The sequence below is a fragment of the Hippocampus bargibanti genome, linkage group LG12 (genome assembly GCF_051943395.1).
Source record: "Hippocampus bargibanti isolate YZ-2025 linkage group LG12, ASM5194339v1, whole genome shotgun sequence".
Classification (NCBI taxonomy): domain Eukaryota; kingdom Metazoa; phylum Chordata; class Actinopteri; order Syngnathiformes; family Syngnathidae; genus Hippocampus; species Hippocampus bargibanti.
The window spans coordinates 21,833,950-21,852,522 of record NC_142745.1 but is presented as its reverse complement, the minus strand read 5'-3'; the positions used below and the strand labels follow the sequence as shown (position 1 = coordinate 21,852,522).

At 40.4% G+C, this 18,573-nt stretch overlaps 1 long non-coding RNA gene across 3 annotated transcripts; it reads right to left on the bottom strand.

The window, feature by feature from the left end:
* Positions 1-4,274: 4,274 nt before the first annotated feature.
* LOC148890884 (uncharacterized) lies at positions 4,275-18,342 on the bottom strand. 3 transcript variants are annotated; one of them, XR_016116688.1, is made up of 5 exons: positions 18,281-18,342; positions 13,932-14,049; positions 10,301-10,479; positions 4,764-9,136; positions 4,275-4,570 (listed from the first exon to the last, which is right to left on the bottom strand). It is a non-coding gene; the product is annotated as an uncharacterized LOC148890884 (long non-coding RNA). The 3 variants fall into 3 exon arrangements; XR_016116689.1 differs by lacking the exon at positions 4,275-4,570 and adding an exon at positions 15,334-15,517 and having other exon boundaries at positions 8,388-9,136; positions 18,281-18,295; XR_016116690.1 differs by lacking the exons at positions 4,275-4,570; positions 18,281-18,342 and adding an exon at positions 18,065-18,270 and having other exon boundaries at positions 8,388-9,136.
* Between the last annotated feature and the right edge of the window lie 231 nt (positions 18,343-18,573).

The following is an 18,573-nucleotide window of genomic DNA, read 5'->3' as shown; positions in this document are numbered from 1 at the left end:
TAGAATCAACGTACTAGTGTGCGTTACGTATGGAATAATTAAATCAGTAGTTACAAATCAGACTGGAACACGATTGCTCAGTTCAATGGCATCTGGTAACGAGAAGCGGTACTGCACAACCCTTCGTCTAGGCCTAGTATATGAAGTATGGGATAACACATTTATAATAATATATATATATATATATATATATATATTATATATATATATATATAAATAATTTATAATAATCTGTAATCATCGAAAGCAATATCATAAATTCATGGGACTATCGATATATGACCCTTTTGCATGTAATTTTCTCCGTGCGTGCATAGAAATAGATCGATATAACCGGGACTATCGCTTATCCGATCGATTAACGAGAACTACTTATTATATATATATTTATTAATTTATAATAATATAAATATAAATGCTTATTGCTATTTTGCTATCTGTTGCTAACATGCTGTGCTGCTACTCAACTTGTACTACATTGCTGCTGTAGTGTCATCGTGACGGACTTGGCCTGATAAAGTCTTTTAGTCTTAGCGAAAAATGATGGCTGACTGCCATAGATTGTCGTCTAATGAACATGACAGTTTGAGACCTTTGGGACTGAGACGTGAAAGCCGTTCAACCAAATGTCCAGTGACGCTGCGGAAGACACGCTAACTAGACGCCAGTGCACATCAATGTGACGACAAAAGAGCGACACTCACATTGCAATTGAATAGTGGAATTTCAATGACAATGACTGAGAAGCTTACTTACGTCGAATTTCTCAGAGGGTCTTCAAGAGTTCTCACACGAAAATTGAGTTTGCACGTCTTTAGGGTTCGTCCGAACTACTTTGAGTGGAGCTGTATTTAATGAAGTGAGATCAATTTGACATACCAACTCCAAGCATAAAGATACATAGTCGTATACGCACTTCCATTCAGTCTTTCAGATCGTAGACATTTTCGATTCTACGTGAATGTTGTGGTGGATTTCTATGAGTTTTGGGACTATTAAGTTTCTCAGCTTGCTTAAATTTCAAGTTTCCAATAGTTGTAATTCAACGTAAGATTGGCAAATTATAGGTCAGATATATAGAATTATAACTGTCCAGAAAAAGAATTACGTATATAATTCGAGATTCATATTTTTTCCAAATTAGGACAGCAGATTCCGCAAAATTGTGCATACGATTTGATATTTGCATTAGATTTCTTATTTTGATTGAAATTTCCTGAATGTCTTGCACAATTTTCAATTAATTAAGATAAGTTCTCGAATTGAAACTCAATAGATATGTATGAATGATTTTCATACAGAGCAGAATCATTTAACAAAAATCTTTGTCGCAGACATATTGATGTTTAACTAATTAAGTCATCATTTGATACTATCTTAATTATTGATAAATGGATAATTATTAAAATTAATGACTTATTCGAATTTGAATGTTCAATAACTATTTAGTCACATAAAACGTAATTAGCATCGTCTATGATCGTCATGACAGCAAGATTTAAGGTATATAAACATTTTAGTGCAAAAATAGCAATACAGTAAGTGTTCATTGACTTATGAAGGTTCAGAATACTCAACCGTCATTTGTGTGATGCGAGTAACAGGTAGTGGTCATCAAGAGCACGTTTCTTGAGCGATCACTGTGTAAAGATTATTCAATGTTAGAATGTTGCCGATGACAAAAGTATTTATATTCCTATAGGGTTTAAAAGGGCAACCCGAACTATTGTCGTGAGGCCTCTTGATTCATTTGACATACGTGAAACCTTCATGAGAGACACAAGCAACCAACTGTCACAAAATACAATGATTGAATTATGTCTATGGAATTTAGAATGCAAGTTGACAGGTGCCAAGTTTACTTAACTTTAATCATTGTGACATACGTTTTGTATTTAATTCAAAGCAATGCAAACTAAGCACAAAACTAACAAACAACAACATGAACAAAATACACAAGGTAGCAAACTTTCAATTGAATGTAATGGAACAAATAGTCAAAAGCATATTGAGTTCTTCACATATCTGACAACAATAATTATACAAGATAAGTACAGAACAAGGAAATTCAGAGTACATACATGATGTCTTTCAAGGAAAGGAGAAAAAATACATTGACAAGGCAGAATGAAGTGAAGGGGTCAGAATATACGAGCATTCACAATTAAATATTATAGAAAATAAAAAAAGAGTGGGCGTGATATGCAATGAATTCATCATTCATTTCATATACAAATTAATAGTGGTTTGACATTTTCAGATAGTATTGTTTTGATATAGAAGTCAATTTAGCTCCTACAAATTATGTCTTTGAATATACGTTATGCGTATATAGAAGAATAATAATTATATATTTACTTGGTTTGTTGTAATTCCAAACAGAGTATGTTGGAATCGAAAATGATCATGTTAAATGAAGTATTTGAAATACAAACGGTTGCCAGCAAAGTTTGAAATGTCTTGAGTTGATTAGATTTAATGTAAACAAATTTTAAAGCTTTATTTTGGATACTCAATTGTGGTTATTACGCTTTTGTTGCAAAGTTTATGGATACAACCTTTCGATGGAATATTTACAGTTCATGATGAACGTAGGGACCATTTAGATCATCTGATTGCACATCCATTTACATTGATGTATAAGCAAACATGATTCGTTTAACTGTACAAAGTGGTGGTTGTTTTGTACAGATGACCTGACTAGATCCTATGCATCAATGAAGTGTCAACTTGGCACAGGATTAACTGTGCGATTAGAAATGTTTAAATGTTACAAGATATATCTTAACTAAATGTAATTATATAAAAACAGGAGTTAATTAAATTATAAATTCGATGCAACAGAATGACAAGATGGTAACATGCATAGGTAAGAATTTATGAAATTTGATAGGTCACAGGAATTACTACCTTATACATTCCTATAAGACGATTTCAAAAGTCCAAACAACTTATTTATAAATTACCGTTGGATAGTAAAGTGCTATAATTAAGCAGTTTATTTAAAACGAAAGTTTAAAATATTGCAAATACTCCTTGTAGTCCTATTAAGTTTTATATAAAGTTCTTTCATATTTCACTTATACATCTTTTGTCTATTGTCTTGTGTACAAATTTAGTCATTTGGACTATTACCCGGATCCCCCTCTGGATACTAGTTATTGTCTTAACCGTGATAAGCCTGTTATTAGATCAGTCAAGACTTGAAAACTCTACGTATGACACACGATGATTGTTTAAGGATTTTAGATATGCTGATTCATCAGATCAAGTACATTGTTCATTTGCAACAACCTGCGCTCAAACTCTACCAAGTTGCATTGGAAGCTAGATAGAAAAGTGTGGTGATATTGACTGAATCACAACCTGACTGCCGGACACTTAAGGCTATTGATGCTAAAGTATGAAAGGACTTAAGTCCGGTAAGAGTTAAAACCAAATAGTGATAAATTTACAAGTTGTCAATAGCGTGTAAAATCGAGAATAAAATAACATATCTTAAGTAGTTAAATAAGATTCATAAAAGGGAAATCAATAATCAAACCTTGTGATATTCTCACTTCAGGAAGTTAATCGACTAACTCCCCCATTCGTACCGTCATCAGCTCTCTAACACTTTTTATACTTCCCCCCTGCGATTCGGAGTATAATTTTTCCCTTTCAAGGCCGTCATTTGCGGACTAAGCTTTTGGTTAAATTACTTCAACAGCCAATTTGTTGGACGAATTACTAATAAGATTCTTTTAAAAAATAGCTAACAATAGTCATTAGCATTTTGGTATAAATATTTCATAAAATATGCTTTACCATATAGCTGTATCGATTTATCAGGAGTTAATTCTTAACTATATCGAATAATGTCCATGTATTTCGCGTTATGTTATATTTGCTCATCGATATATCGATTATTAGACTATTCTATAACATCATTAGCATTTCGTATTAATTATTATATAAATTCGAACAATTGTGGCTTGACTTGGCCATAATTTTTATAAGTGATGCAAGGTGGTGCAAATGTCCTATTTAACCTGAGAGATTCATATTTAATTTTTGTTTATTATTACGATTTATGACAATATTTAGTTGTTTTTATTGTCTAGTGTTATTATTCATCGTCTCCGTCTTTGGTGCAATTTGCACTTTTATCATGACTTTGTGGATTGCACGTGTGCTTCATAGTGCTTTTAGCGCATGTTATCAGACGATAATCCATGACCAACAGCAGAGTAACAAGGTGGTTCTTGAGTCTGCAGGCCTTTAACTTCTCTGTTGTCCACAGGGCTGGCAAGCGCCAAGGCAATGTGGATGCCCTCTCCCGAAGGGAGGCCTTCCTGGCCTGTTTCGCATCCTTCACACCGCCGAGGATGTCGGTCTCAAGGGGGGAGGAGGTGTGATGTCACGAGAGGCTGTGTCCTGGAGGGCAAATACATCCCCCTAAAATGGCTCCACCCAGAGAGAGTCTTGGCCCCATCTGGTGGAAGACAGCAATTAAAACCACACACCTGCAGCTGATCAGGGCTTGATTGGCAAGCAAGGCTCTTAAGGCAGAGAGCCTCTGAGTGTGGAGCTTGGGGAAAGACAAGCTCGATTGCTGTGCTCTGTGAAGAAGTTGATTGCTGCGTGGAACTCATTGCCAGTTGGGACCACACGACTTGACACTGGATTTGAACCTAGCTAAGGTGGCTAGGCTACATGAGGAGGACGTCAAGAGGGGTGAGGCCTAGAGACTCTTGGAAAAAGAACTCCGTCTTCAGTTTTACCTCAGAAGAGACTTTATTTGGATTTAAGCATCAGAAGAGACTTTATTTTGATAAGTATTGGAAGAGACACTATTCAAACCTTTGTTGCTTGTGAATTCCCCCTGGAACCCTTGATTAAAACCTTTTGTTTGTATCCAAAGCTGTTGTCCATTGCACTTCTTGTCCTGTCCCGCTGAGAGCTAGCCTCGCATGATATTACAACACACATACGCAGCTTTTAGCACCTGCATGCGTTCTCAGACGAAGGGCTTCACACCCGTATGCGTCTCGGGTGCAAGAACTTGAATTACAACATTTTGGCAAACACGAAGCATGTAAAGCTTTTTTTTGTCCTTGTTCGTCTGGATGTGCTGGTCCGAACTGTTCAAACAAGCGTACGGTGAGCATGCAAACGTTTTTTGTTTTTTTTTGCGTGTGTGAGTTCTCATGCATCTTTTTGGCTAATTTCTTGGTGCACATGGTGCAGCCAAAGGGATTCAGATAGGCGCTTGGTAATTTAAATGTATTATTATTCTTATTCCCTCCTGTGTGCATTCATTTGTGCTTCATCAGGTTGATCTTGCGGGAGAATATCTGACTCTCATGTGTCCATCTCTGTCTATGCTACTCCTCGCCACACTATCACACAGAAACACACGCATACACACACACACACACACACACACATAGACAGGGAGGGAGAGAGGAGTGACTGACTCACAACGAATGCGCATTTGGTCTCTAGTCAAGCATCAGTAGTCGAACAAGCAAATCCGAGTTGCTCATATCATTACAGGAGCCACTTCATGTGAGAATTGGTTTCGTCAGAAACAAAAGTCATGATGTCGCACAAGTTTCGAGACTTTTGATTCTATAAATATGTGATGAGAGCGTTGTGCCTTTCCATTTGTGATTTCCTACAGGCATTATATATTACTTATTTGAGCGCGTGTGTACAAAAAAAACAATACATTCTTTGAGTGTACGTGCGTAAATGTGTGTGTGAGGCATAGACATGATTGGGGAAGTTTCACTGATTGATGTCACCTGCGAAACGAGCTGATCATGTGATACCCGGAAATTGTAAAGCCTTTTAATAGCATGCGCAGAATAAAATTTTTGTCGAGTTCCCAGACCAATGACGGTCACGGCTGTGCATCATTATTATCTTGTGAGTATTTGTAATCACTATGAAAAAGCTACTACAGTAAAGTCTCGTTATATCGATATTCAAGGGAGTCCGAAAAAATATCGATATAACCGGGCTATCGATATAACCGACCCTGTTTGCATGTAATTTTCTCCGTGCGTGCATAGAAATAGTATCGATATAACCAGGACTATCGATATATCCGATATCGATATAACGAGACTTTACTGTATTTTGGTTACTGTCAAAACGCTAGGACTGCTGCCAGAATGACTAGCGCAACGGGTTATGGGCCCTGTACCACAGGCCAAAGATGGTTTAGACAAGGGGTCTCAAACTCAATTTACCGAGGGGCCGCTGGAGGCAGAGTCTGGGTGAGGCTGGACCCAGTGACCGAGAAAGGAACACACAATGCATTGCGGGTACTTTTTTTCGTCTGAAAACACCGTGTTGATCGTCAAATTAGAAGGAAAACTACATAAATAACGCGATGGTGAATCGTTGTGTGTCGCAGCCAATTGCGGTAACACGCATAATGGTTTTGCCTTTGAGCCATTGTTTTGATTCTGGAGCAAGGCAGTTTGTGAAGGAGTATCCTGCCGTGACGTCACGAACAAGGGGGCGGGACTACATTAGTAAAACATAGTTTTCTTGATTAGAATACCACACCCCGGTGGCCTGCTTGTACTCTGCCTTCAGGGCCAGCAGCTGCTTGACCGCAACGTCCACTTGGTCCTAAATGAGAAAATATCCAATCGAGTGTGTTCAGTTCAGTGAGTGTTTCCATTAAGTCATTGCTTTAAAAATCTTGACTTTGGTCGAAACTCAAAAATGTAAACTTTAAACGACAACCGACAGCTTCGGACAAGTTGCGTCCATAATTTGTAAAATGACTTCAAATTACTTCGACTGAGCGTATTTTACAAAGATTACACCGCATATAGCTATATTTTACGTTTTAAGACTCACGCTGAATATTTATGAAGTCTTGTTTTCGAGTTGATGACGATGCCCTAAGTGACGTCACGCAGGGAACGCCCCTGACCGAGAAAGCGACACACAATGCATTTTGGGTACTTTTTTTCATCTGAAAACACCATGTTGATGGCGAAATTAGAAGGAAAACTACATAAATAATGCAATGGTGAATCGTTGTGTGTTGCAGCCAATTGCGGTAACACGCGTGAAGAAGGTTTAAGTTTACAATTCCCAGTGGACAAATCAGTCCATTTCCAACGGAGCTTGTGTGCCATCTTGTGCCTTTTTTAGGCGCTACATTGAAGTCCAGACGACTCGAATTGATACGGAAGGACTTCTTTAATCGATTGCAAACCTGTGGTGTTTATTTTCCAGTCCCATAATAGTAAAATTATCAGCAAAAAGCTCTGAGTAGGCGATCGACGTGTGCATTCAATGAGAAGGGGTATGGAAAGTAGCGCCGGCTGGAGCGCTGTTCGGTCGTGTGCTTCCGCCGAAGATCACTCCGCCAGATCCGAAGGTCGTGTGCTTGATGGACCGGCCGTGGTGGGTGTGCATTATGAAAATAGTGCTTATTATAAGGCTTAATTTTCATAAATTGGACGTTCGTATGATGAAAAGTTCGTATTATAAGGCGTTCGTAAGTTGAGGTCTCACTGTATTTGGAATCTTAATTTTATTTTGAAAGGTTACACTCACACTCACTTGAAGGTCTATTTTGAAACCAAAACCGTTGTTCTAAACGAGGGGTCGGTAACCTTTTTGACTAAGAGAGCCATAAAAGTAAAATATTTAGAAATGTTTTTCAGTGATAGCCACAACACGCTCGCGCGCACGCAAACGCACGCGCAGCCACTTTACAACATAGTCAGAATGTATTATTTAAAATAACTTTGTGATCGTAGTCACCGTTAACATGAATGGTTTTCCGTTCCTCATGATTGGTAAAAATCCAGCCAAACGATCGGAATTAAAGTCAACCAGCCGGATCCATATGCGAAGTTACTGCTAGCTATCCTGCACACGGCTCATTAGCTTCCACACTTGCTATGCAACATACTTGTCACAGAAGTATGTTGATGCTAAGCGTTAACACGGGGCTTGTTAAAATGTCACTGACATTCGACTGTTTCATCAATGGTATTGTTTCATTGCAAATTAGAATAAGAATATTTTCTCTCCACAATCCTTCGGTGCGTTCAAGCTGAAGTGTACCTTGTTTTTACTCGTCAGGCTCATTTAAAGGGGCGTTTACCTGTTTCAACTGACGGCCAGTATCATCCAATAAAAATTGTGCTTTGCGCCAACCTAGGTCAGTGTCATCCAATCAAATTTGCACTTTCCGCCAACTGCAGCCCCAACAGAAAATGAACAGAAAAAAGCGAGAATATGTATTTAGATTTATCGGAAGAACCATATGCAATCATCAAAAGAGCCATAGGTTCCCCACCCCTGATCTAAACTATTGTCAGAGATATGACAGTCAGACACCGTGGACAGAGACTCGGAAGCAGAAAGATTGTCCCCACTGCCGGCAGGAGACGCAGTCATAAAATGACATACGTCTGAATTCTGTGCCTCTCTGCCAAGCTATTTATTGAGAGTATATGTAAATTAAAGTGATGCATTAGTAAAACATGGTTTTCTTGATTATAATGCCTCTGGGCGTACTGAGCACCAACAGCTGCAAGCAGTAAAACATAGACATTTTAATTGGTTGTCTTTTCCATGAACTGATAAGTTTGTAATCAGGCGCTTGTGCAGGATGTTTAAGCCGTAAATAACTTTGGTGAAAAGGGAGTATCTCAAGCCCTCAATTCTGTGCAACGCCGGACCTTCTAGAATCTAGATGGAGACGACAGTTCACCTTGCCGTGTCTGTTTCACTCAGATTTACTGTGACCATCTGCGCTTTGACTGTGGGCCCATTGTTTAGTTAGTCAACAAAGCACGGCACTTTTAAACATGATAAATTCTTATTCTCCATCAACTATAAAATAAAACTGTTTTTTTTCCACTCGATTTAACTAATCAGGTGTATACCTTGGGTGCTTTTTGCGACTTGAGTTTCCGCAGAAGCTCTCCCTGCTGTGTTCGTACAAGACGGATGAAGCAGAAGAAGAGGAGGAGGAAGAGGAGCGGGAGGAGAAAGAAGGGGTCACAGCCGATGAAGCCGTCGCCAGGATCATCCCCGGTTTGTAATCCTGACCGGTCAACTTCTTAAACTCCGCCTTGAGCGTCAGGAGCTGCTTGACCGCCGCGTCGATCTGGTCATGGTACCATTAATACATTAGCTTGCGACAATACAACGACAGTGATACCTTGGCTTGTGAACTTAATTGGTTCCCAGACGGTGTGTAAGGCGAAAAGTGTGTATCCCAAAAATTAATTTCCCAGAGGAAACCATTAAAATGAGAATTATCCGTTCCCAGGTCCCCATAAAACATAATTTTCTACGATCTAATTTTCTAAGCCTTAAAACTACACAATTTTATGAATGATTTATTATTATGCAAATTTCCTCATTGTGGGATGAATAAAGTTTTTCTGATTATAATTTTATGTAAAATAAATGTGCTATGGTGTAATTAAAGAAGTAAACTGTACTGGTTAATAAAGTTGTTTCATTTACCTTTGTGATGGTCATTGATGGCTTGATGGAATGGAGTGACCGGCTTCATCAGCATTAAACACTTGATGAGGAACGTAACCTTCTTCTTTCACCATCTTGAGGAATGATGCCTTGGAGGTGCTTTATCTGCGGTAATTTTACCTTGTTCCTCATCAATTGTGTTCTCTTTGGCTGGGTTGATAGCTTTTTGCATCAAGACAGATACAGATGGCTTTTGCGCGTTATTTGTGGAGCCTGACTCATAGGATATTTTAACCGTGCAGTCTATACTCCGCTTTTGAACTATCCAAGTTGAAATCCATTTTGTCACTCTCTTTCTGTCGTCTGCCTGTCTCTTTAATGTTTAACACCCCCTCCTCTCACATCTGTGTTCTTGACCAATCACGTGGCTGTAACCGAAGACTGGGGGTGGGGAATAGAGGACAAAAACAGCCGGCTGCCATTTTCTTGTTAGGAGAACGGGCTCGATCACCAACGACACATCACTCATTGTGATGCTCCGTGTGTATCCCGAAAAATAGTTCGTATGCCAAGGTAAAATGTTCATAAATGGAACGTTCGTAAACCAAAAAGTTCATAAGCCATGGGGTTTATAAACCGAGGTATCACTGTAAATGAAAAGGCCACGTGAGCGCCCGAGACGATATATAGCGAGATGAAATCAAAGGCCCAAGATGAGTCAATTGACAGTGAAGAAAAAGAAAAACACTTTCAAGTTTTAAAATGAGAGCAATTTGGAAAACTCAACCAAATTTGTCGGAGGTTTCGCGATTAAAAAAAACTGTGGCCGGTTGGTTACCTTTGGTGCCTGCTCTGCCTTTAGTTTCCGGACAAGCTCGCCTTGCTGAGAGACGCGCGTATACGAGCAGAGGGCGGAATCTCCCGACAAAGAAACCGGAGCTGGGATGGAGGCGGTGGGGTGGCGGGGGGGGACATACCCGGTTTGTAATCCATTCCAGTCTGCTCCTTAAATTGAGCCTAAAAAAACATCAAGAACATAGAAAAAAACAAAGGTTAAAACTTAGTGAGTCATCATCAATATATTTTATGATTTAGAGCAGAGTCATGGAGGGCAACAAAAAATACAGATAAACACGTACATAAACTAATAGATATTGTGATGTCACGAGAGGCTGGGTTCTGAAGGGCAAATACATCCCCCTAAGATGGCTTCACGCAGAGAGAGTTTTGGCCCCATCTGGTGGAAGGCAGCAATTCAAACCCCACACCTGTGGCTGATCACGGCTTGATTGGCAGGCAAGGCTTTTAAGGCGGAGAGCCTCTGAGTGTGGGGGCGGGGAAGACAAGCTCCATTGCTGTGCTCTGTGGAGAAACTGATTGCTGTGTGGAACTCATTGCCAGTTGGGACCAGACGACAGAACACTGGATTTGGACTCTTGCTAAAGGTGGCTAGGCTACCTGAGAAGGACATCAAGAGGGGTGAGGCCTAGAAACCCATGGAAAAGAACTCTGTCTTCAGTTTCAACTCAGAAGAGACTTTATTATGATTTAAGTATTGGAAGAGACACTATTCTTGCCTTTGTTACTTGTGAATTTCCCCCTGAAACCTTTTATTAAAACCTTTGTTTGTATTCAAACCTGTCGTCCATTGCGCTCCTTGTCCTGTCCCGCTGAGAGCTAGCCTCTCATGCCATCACATATATATATATATATATATATATATATATATATATATATATATAGGCCCGGATATGGTCCACACCTACTGGCTAAAGGAACTCACAGCTCTCCACGAGCGCCTAGCAGCACAAATGAACCAGTTGCTGATTGATGGGACTTACCAAGGATGGCTAACCGAAGGGCGAACAATCCTGCTCATGAAGGATTCCTCAAAGGGTGCAGTTCCTTCCAACTATCGGCCAATAACCTGTCTCTCCACAACATGGAAGCTCATGTCAGGCATCATTGCGGCTAAGATAAGTGGACACATGGATCAATACATGAGCAAAGCACAGAAAGGCATTAGTAGAGATACTAGAGGTGCCAAACATCAGCTGCTGGTTGACAGAACAGTCGCTCAAGACTGCAGGTCCCGACATACCAACCTGTGCACAGCCTGGATTGATTACAAGAAAGCATATGACTCGATGCCACACACATAGATCACTGAATGCTTGGAGTTGTATAAGGTCAACAGGACCCTGAGAGCCTTCCTTGCAAACTCGATGAGGATGTGGAAAACCACACTTGAAGCCAATGGCAAGCCACTAACACAAGTGTCCATCAAATATGGCATATACCATAGGACTGAACCCCCTCAGCCAAATATTTGCCAAGACAGGCTATGGATACCGCCTCAGAAATGGAGCTACGATCAGTCACCTCCTCTACGTGGCTGACATAAAGCTGTATGCTAAGAGCGAAAGGGACATAGACTCCCTGATCCACACAACCAGGATCTACAGCAGTGATATCGCAATGTCATTCGGGCTGGAGAAATGTAGTCGGATGGTGACTAAGAGGGGCAAGGTAGTTCACACTGAAGGGGTCTCACTCCCTGAAGGAACAATAGCAGACATTGAAAACAGCTACAAGTACCTCGGTATACCTCAGGGCAATGGCAACCTCGAACTAGCAACAAGGAAAGCGGCTACGACCAAATACCTCCAGCGGGTGAGGCAAGTCCTCAGAAGCCAGCTCAATGGCAAGAACAAGACCCGGGCAATAAACAGCTATGCCCTGCCAGTGATCAGATACCCTGCAGGAATAATAAGGTGGCCAAAGGAAGTGATTCAGACCACGGATGTTAAGACCCGAAAACTCCTCACCATGCACGGAGGGTTCCATCCCAAGTCCAGCACCCTGAGACTGTACACAAGCCGTAAGGAAGGAGGCCGGGCACTAGTGAGTGTGAGAGCCACTGTCCAGTATGAAACATCCAAGCTCCATGAATACATCAAAGAGAAGGCTCCAATGGATGATGTACTCAGAGAATGTCTCAGACAATGGGGAACAGAGGATGAGGTGCTGGAAGGTGGACAATCATGGGAGGAAAAGTCCCTACACGGGATGTACCACCGAACCATAGCAGAAGTGGCTGATCTCAAGAAGTCCTATTAGTGGCTAGAGAGGGCTGGCCTAAAGGACAGCACAGAGGCACTCATCCTGGCTGCCCAAGAGCAGGCCCTGAACACCAGAGCCATAGAGGCAGGGATATACCACACCAGACAAGACCCAAGTTGTAGGTTGTGCAAAGAGGCACCTAAGACAATCCAACACATAACTGCAGGGTGTAAGATGCTGGAAGGGAAAGCCTACATGGAGCGCCATAACCAGGTGGCTGGCATAGTCTACCGAAACATCTGTGCGGAGTATGGACTGGAAACCCCAAGGTCAAAATGGGAAACACCTCCAAAGGTGGTGGAGAATGACCGAGCAAAGATCCTGTGGGACTTCCAGATACAGACTGACAAGATGGTGATGGCCAACCAACCAGATATCGTGGTCATAGATAAAGGGGAAAGGAAAGCCGTTGTCGTGGATAGAGCGGTCCCGAGTGATGGAAACATCAGAAAGAAGGAACATGAGAAAATGGAGAGATACCAAGGGCTCAGAGAGGAGCTGGAGAGAGCCTGCAAGGTAAAGGTGACAGTCGTGCCTGTGGTGGTTGGCGCACTCGGGGCAGTGACCCCCAAACTCGACGAGTGGTTGCAACAGATCCCGGGAACAACATCGGATATCTCAGTCCAGAAAAGCGCAGTGCTGGGAACAGCACGGATACTGCGCAGAACCCTCTCGCTTCCTGGCCTCTGGTAGAGGACCCGAGCTAAGATGGGGGACAGACACCACCCATGGTGGGTGAGACGAGGATTTTATATATATATATATATATATATATATATATATATATATATATATATATATATATATATATATATATATATATATATAATATATATACACAGTAAAGTCTCGTTATATCGATATCCGAAAAAATATCGATATAACCGGGACTATCGATATATCCGACCCTGTTTGCATGTAATTTTCTCCGTGCGTGCATAGAAATAGTATCGATATAACCGGGACTATCGCTATATCCGATATCGATATAACGAGACTTTACTGTGTATATATATATATATATATATATATATATATATATATATATATATATATATAGTCTTGCGATTATCATTTGCTAGCTATTTGCTATCTATTAGCTATCTAGCTTGCTATCTATTCGCTATCGAGCTGACTGGCTATCTAGCTAAGTATCTGTTTGCTAACAATTGGCTGGCTGGCTAGCTAGCTTTCTATCTGTTTGAGTTACTTCCAGGTTGAGTGAACGCTGGCGTGTGTGGCTGCCGCTGCTCACCCACAGAAAAACTGATCCCGTGACTGTAAAGTGACCTTGAGAGTTTTGAAAGGCGCTTCTAAATGAAATGTATGACATGATGATGACTTGCCTGGTGGTGTGCACTGAGCAGCGAGTGAACAGAGCCATCTCCTGAGTCCATTCTTTGTCGCGGCAGCAGTTGACGTCGCAGAGACCAGCGCGCTCATCACAGGAACACACATTGCCAACTAGCACGTCGAAGGAAGAAACACGATACACACATAAAAAGATGCTGAATGAAGTGTGGCGTACTTTCGGGAAAAAAATACATCTCATCAAACATGAAACACAGCTTAGCCAATACGTCTGTGTAAACTCTCAGTCGTACAGGAGTGGTCCATCGATGAGAAGGTTTCTTCAGCCGTCATCTGTACAAATTTGAAGGTTTCGGACGTTTCGCCTCCTATAAGAGGCTTCGTCAGCGAACTAACTGACGTCGCTGACGAAGCCTCTTGGATAGGAGGTGAAACGTCCGAACCTTCAAATTTGTACAGATGACGGCTGAAGAAACCTTCTCACAGCTTAGATAATAAGTAGGTACGCTACAGTTCGCTATATTCCCCCGCCATTGTTTCTGTCCAGTGAAGCGAGCGCACTCCGTACTCTCAGTCGTATATCATTGCATTTTGGTGAAGTACGTGATGGTTTTTGGTGGGATTTTCCAAGCTATGCAGTTTATGAGGACGTATTACACACGTTTCCCTCCATGCTGGGTCTTGAAATTTCCCAAAACGACAACGAGAAAAATAATGGATTGATGTTGACGGTCTTTTTGCTAACGCTACAGTTTATAAAGGTGAGTAAGTTGTATTTTTATAACTCACAGAAGTGGGATATATTTTTTTCTCCACAACTGCCAAGCAAAAAGAAGCATAAGCGTCTATATTTCTAGAGCTTGCAATTTTCTTTCCTAGTATTCAGTGACAGCCTTTTTGGATTCCTGACGAAAATCTGCCTGCATTCGATCGTTGATATTTGCTCATTTATATTTTGAATCTTTTCTGTTCTTCTTTCGAATTTCAAAAGCTTTCCAATGGTAGCTTACTCGTTAAGATCTGCCAAAAATTAAGAAAGTTATGATATTTTAAACTGTAATAAAGAACTCGGTCACAGATTTGCATTGTTTTAACTGTAATTACAGGCAGAGAATCCACTCATATTTCGAAACTTAAAAAAATCAATTATTTCCTTATTTGTCATAGACAAATATTGTATACATCATTTGAAAGCTATTTACAAGCACTTTAATATGGCGTTTAATTGTTGATTGATAATTGATTGAATTATTCTTGAACAATGTTGTCACATCCCTACAATAAGCACTCATATTTCATGCACAGCAAATATGCTATGAAACGCTGATATTTTTTACGTCGTTCTTGAAAACACCACAGCAATTGCACATTTCGAAGTTGTTGAAATAGCCGTCATGACATAGCAATGGCATTTAAATACAATGAGTTCTTGGTTACCGTCAATCGTTGGCGTCGGTAGATGACGGAGAAGGGCAGGAAGTCAACAGGAAATCAATGCCTGTTCATTTGCAATTTGGGTCATCGTGTAACTCGTGTGTGAAGTGAGTCCATCAAAACGTCTGTGTAAGCTCTCAGTCGTACAGGAGTGGTCCATCGATGAGAAGGTTTCTTCAGCCGTCATCTGTACAAAAGTACATTTATATATCCCTATAGGGATATATAAATGGGGCCGATACGACCAGTCAGACTTTAGTTCGCTGACGAAGCCTCTTGGATAGGAGGCGAAACGTCCGAAACCTTCACTTTTGTACAGATGACGGCTGAAGAAACCTTCTCATCGATGAGTCCATCAAAGTAGACCAACGTGCAACTTTCCACAAACTCCTAGTGTGTGGAATTAATGTGGGCAATAGATGTAGAATTCACGTTGTGACCTGGAAAGGTTTAGTTCGAGACGACTTCTGAAAAGCAACCGAAAGCACCATATTTTGTTTACCTTCTTTTTTTGTTTTTTTTTTAATTCAAATGGCATGCAAACATACAAAGCAACAGAAACAAACAAACAAACAACACTGCAAACAAAACACAACAAAGGTAGACAAAACCATTGCTCCATAGCTTGTGGAGCTTCTAAAAGTACATCTGAGGTGTGTCTCAGCAAATCTTTCTGCATACTTGATATTTTCCAAATAGTTGGCAACATACATTAGGTGACATAATCGCGTATGAGACAGTACCTGATCGCACAGGAAATAGGAGTTCCTGACAGATAATCATTTTACAAGAAGAAAAAAGAGGAGAGAAGAACAAAATAGAAGAGAGAGAGAGCGGGGGGAAGGGGGGTGCCAGGGGTTTTAACATTCCATCGAGTCTGCACAACATAGTGAAATTGACAAAAAAGAGAGGGGGGGGGGGACACCAGATGAATTCGGCAATCACATCATCCTATGCCATATTTCATCAACAAATCATGTGTTTTGATAGCATTTGGGTCGGCAGATAGTTGAATTGTTTTCTGATATAGTTTCATTTCATTTTGAAATATTACAAATAGGGGTTTCCTCCCACAAAATTTAGATTTATGAATATGATGTTTTGGCAAGAAAAACTAATAAATTAATAATAAAATATTTATCGTTGGTCTTGTTGTAATATCCAAACAGCATGTCTTTGTAATGAAATATGAATAGAGAAGTGACTTTACATTGAACGTATTTGACAAAGTGTTTCCAGAAGCGAGTAGTTTCGGGACAAGCCCAGAAGAGGTGAGTTGCAGTTTCAGGCTCAGCTTCACAAAATGTACAAGATATATCCTGTAAAGACCGTATCTTATGTTTAACGGGATAGCAACGGTGCAAAAGTTTGTAGGTTATTTCTCTTTGTTTGTTTGTGATGAAAAATTTATATGGGAGGGTCCAAACCTTTTCCCATGGAATATTTGGGACATACGTTCTCCAGTGATGAACAACGTAGGGAACCATCACAAAAGATTTTTGAAACAAATGTCGAATTGCACGGTTCCGATTTCGAGCAATTGATGAGAAACAGAGTTTCCCCAGGGCAGTTTCTGTCACTGGAATTGGTGGTGGTCTGTCGGGAGTAGCGGAGTGACCCTTGAACAGGCTTATGATACCACTTGGGATGGCATCCATAACGATGGCAAAGTCCTTAGGGGTCACAGGGATTTGATGCGTATTGAGAAACATAGTTCATTAAAACATTGTTTGTGTTAAAAAGTTGCTTTACATAAATGATACCCCAGTCAATCCATCTAGACAAAAACAGTGATTTGTTTTTGTACAAAATATGACAGTTATTCCAGATCATACATGAATGCGGAGAGAAAGAATGGTTATACATTAGGCACCAGGCTAATAAAACTTGTTTATGAAATTTTGATAGGTTAACAGGCAATTTTTCAACCTTATAACCTTATAATTACATTTCAGCAAGAAAGACAGACCACCAAGTCGGGAAAACATGGATTTTGGAATGAAATTCCAGATTGCATCAGGGCTACACAGATAATTACGCAGCCAGTTAATCTTAAACGTATAGTTTAGAGAAGTAAAGTCCAAAAAATCTAGGCCTCCCTCCTTTACCGTCCTGGATATGACTGAGTTTCTTATATAATGAGTTTTATTTTTCCATACAAAGTTATACATTATTTTGTCCATTGTCTTACATGTGCTTGGATCCACATTTAAAGCCATTGTAGGATATACAAACCGAGAGATTCCCTCACTTTTTGCTAGGAGTATTCTTCCGTTTAGTGATAGATCCCTTTGTAACCAGTGATTAAAGCGCTTCTTGGTTTTATCAATTATTGGATCGAGGTTCAAATGAAAACGCTCTTCGTCGTCTTTGGCTATGACAACACCTAGGTACGTCACTTGATTTTTAACAGGTATGTTGTATAGCATAGATTCATTACATGATTTCACAGCTAACAACTCACATTTATTTATATTAAGCGAAAGACCTGACGCTTTGGAAAACTCTTTAACCAGAGCTATGGCCCTTGGAATTTGCTCAGGATTTTTCAGGAAGAGTGTGGTGTCATCTGCCACCTGGCTAATCACAACCTGCCTGCCCGCTACTTCAATCCCCTGGACCTCGCTTTCAGTGACCAACAGTGATAAAATTTGTGCTGAAAGTAAGAATAAATAGGGAGAAATGGGACAACCTTGACGGATGCCACGGGAGACGTTGAAGCGAGGGGACGTACCATATTTAAGCAGTATTGAGGAGTTGCAGTTGGTGTACAGTGTCTTAACAGCCTGAGTAAAGTAGTTTCCAAAACCAAACTTAAGTGATTGAAAAATAAAACGGTGTTCCAAAGTGTCAAAGGCTTTGTAAAAATCGAGAAATAAAATAAAACTATTGTGGTTAATAAGTTCCTGATAATCAAGAATATCCAATACAAGACGACAATTTTGTTTACCTTCGTTACTCTGGTCAGGATCGATTCGACAACTTCCGGGCAGCGTACTTACCCCCCCCCCCCCCCCCCCGCCCCATCATTCTCACTCGGTCTCACTCCCGCCCCTTTTTAAATCGTACTTGGGAAATTGGCGCCCACTATTGTGTTGGAGTATAAGGTAATAATGGAATTCAGACTCTTTTCAGAGAGCCTGTTCTTTTGGCACGGCTCACTAAAGCCTTTTTTTGTTGCTTAAATTAACTAACTACAAAAAAATATCATGTCCAATTATGTGAAAAACGAATTACTCATAT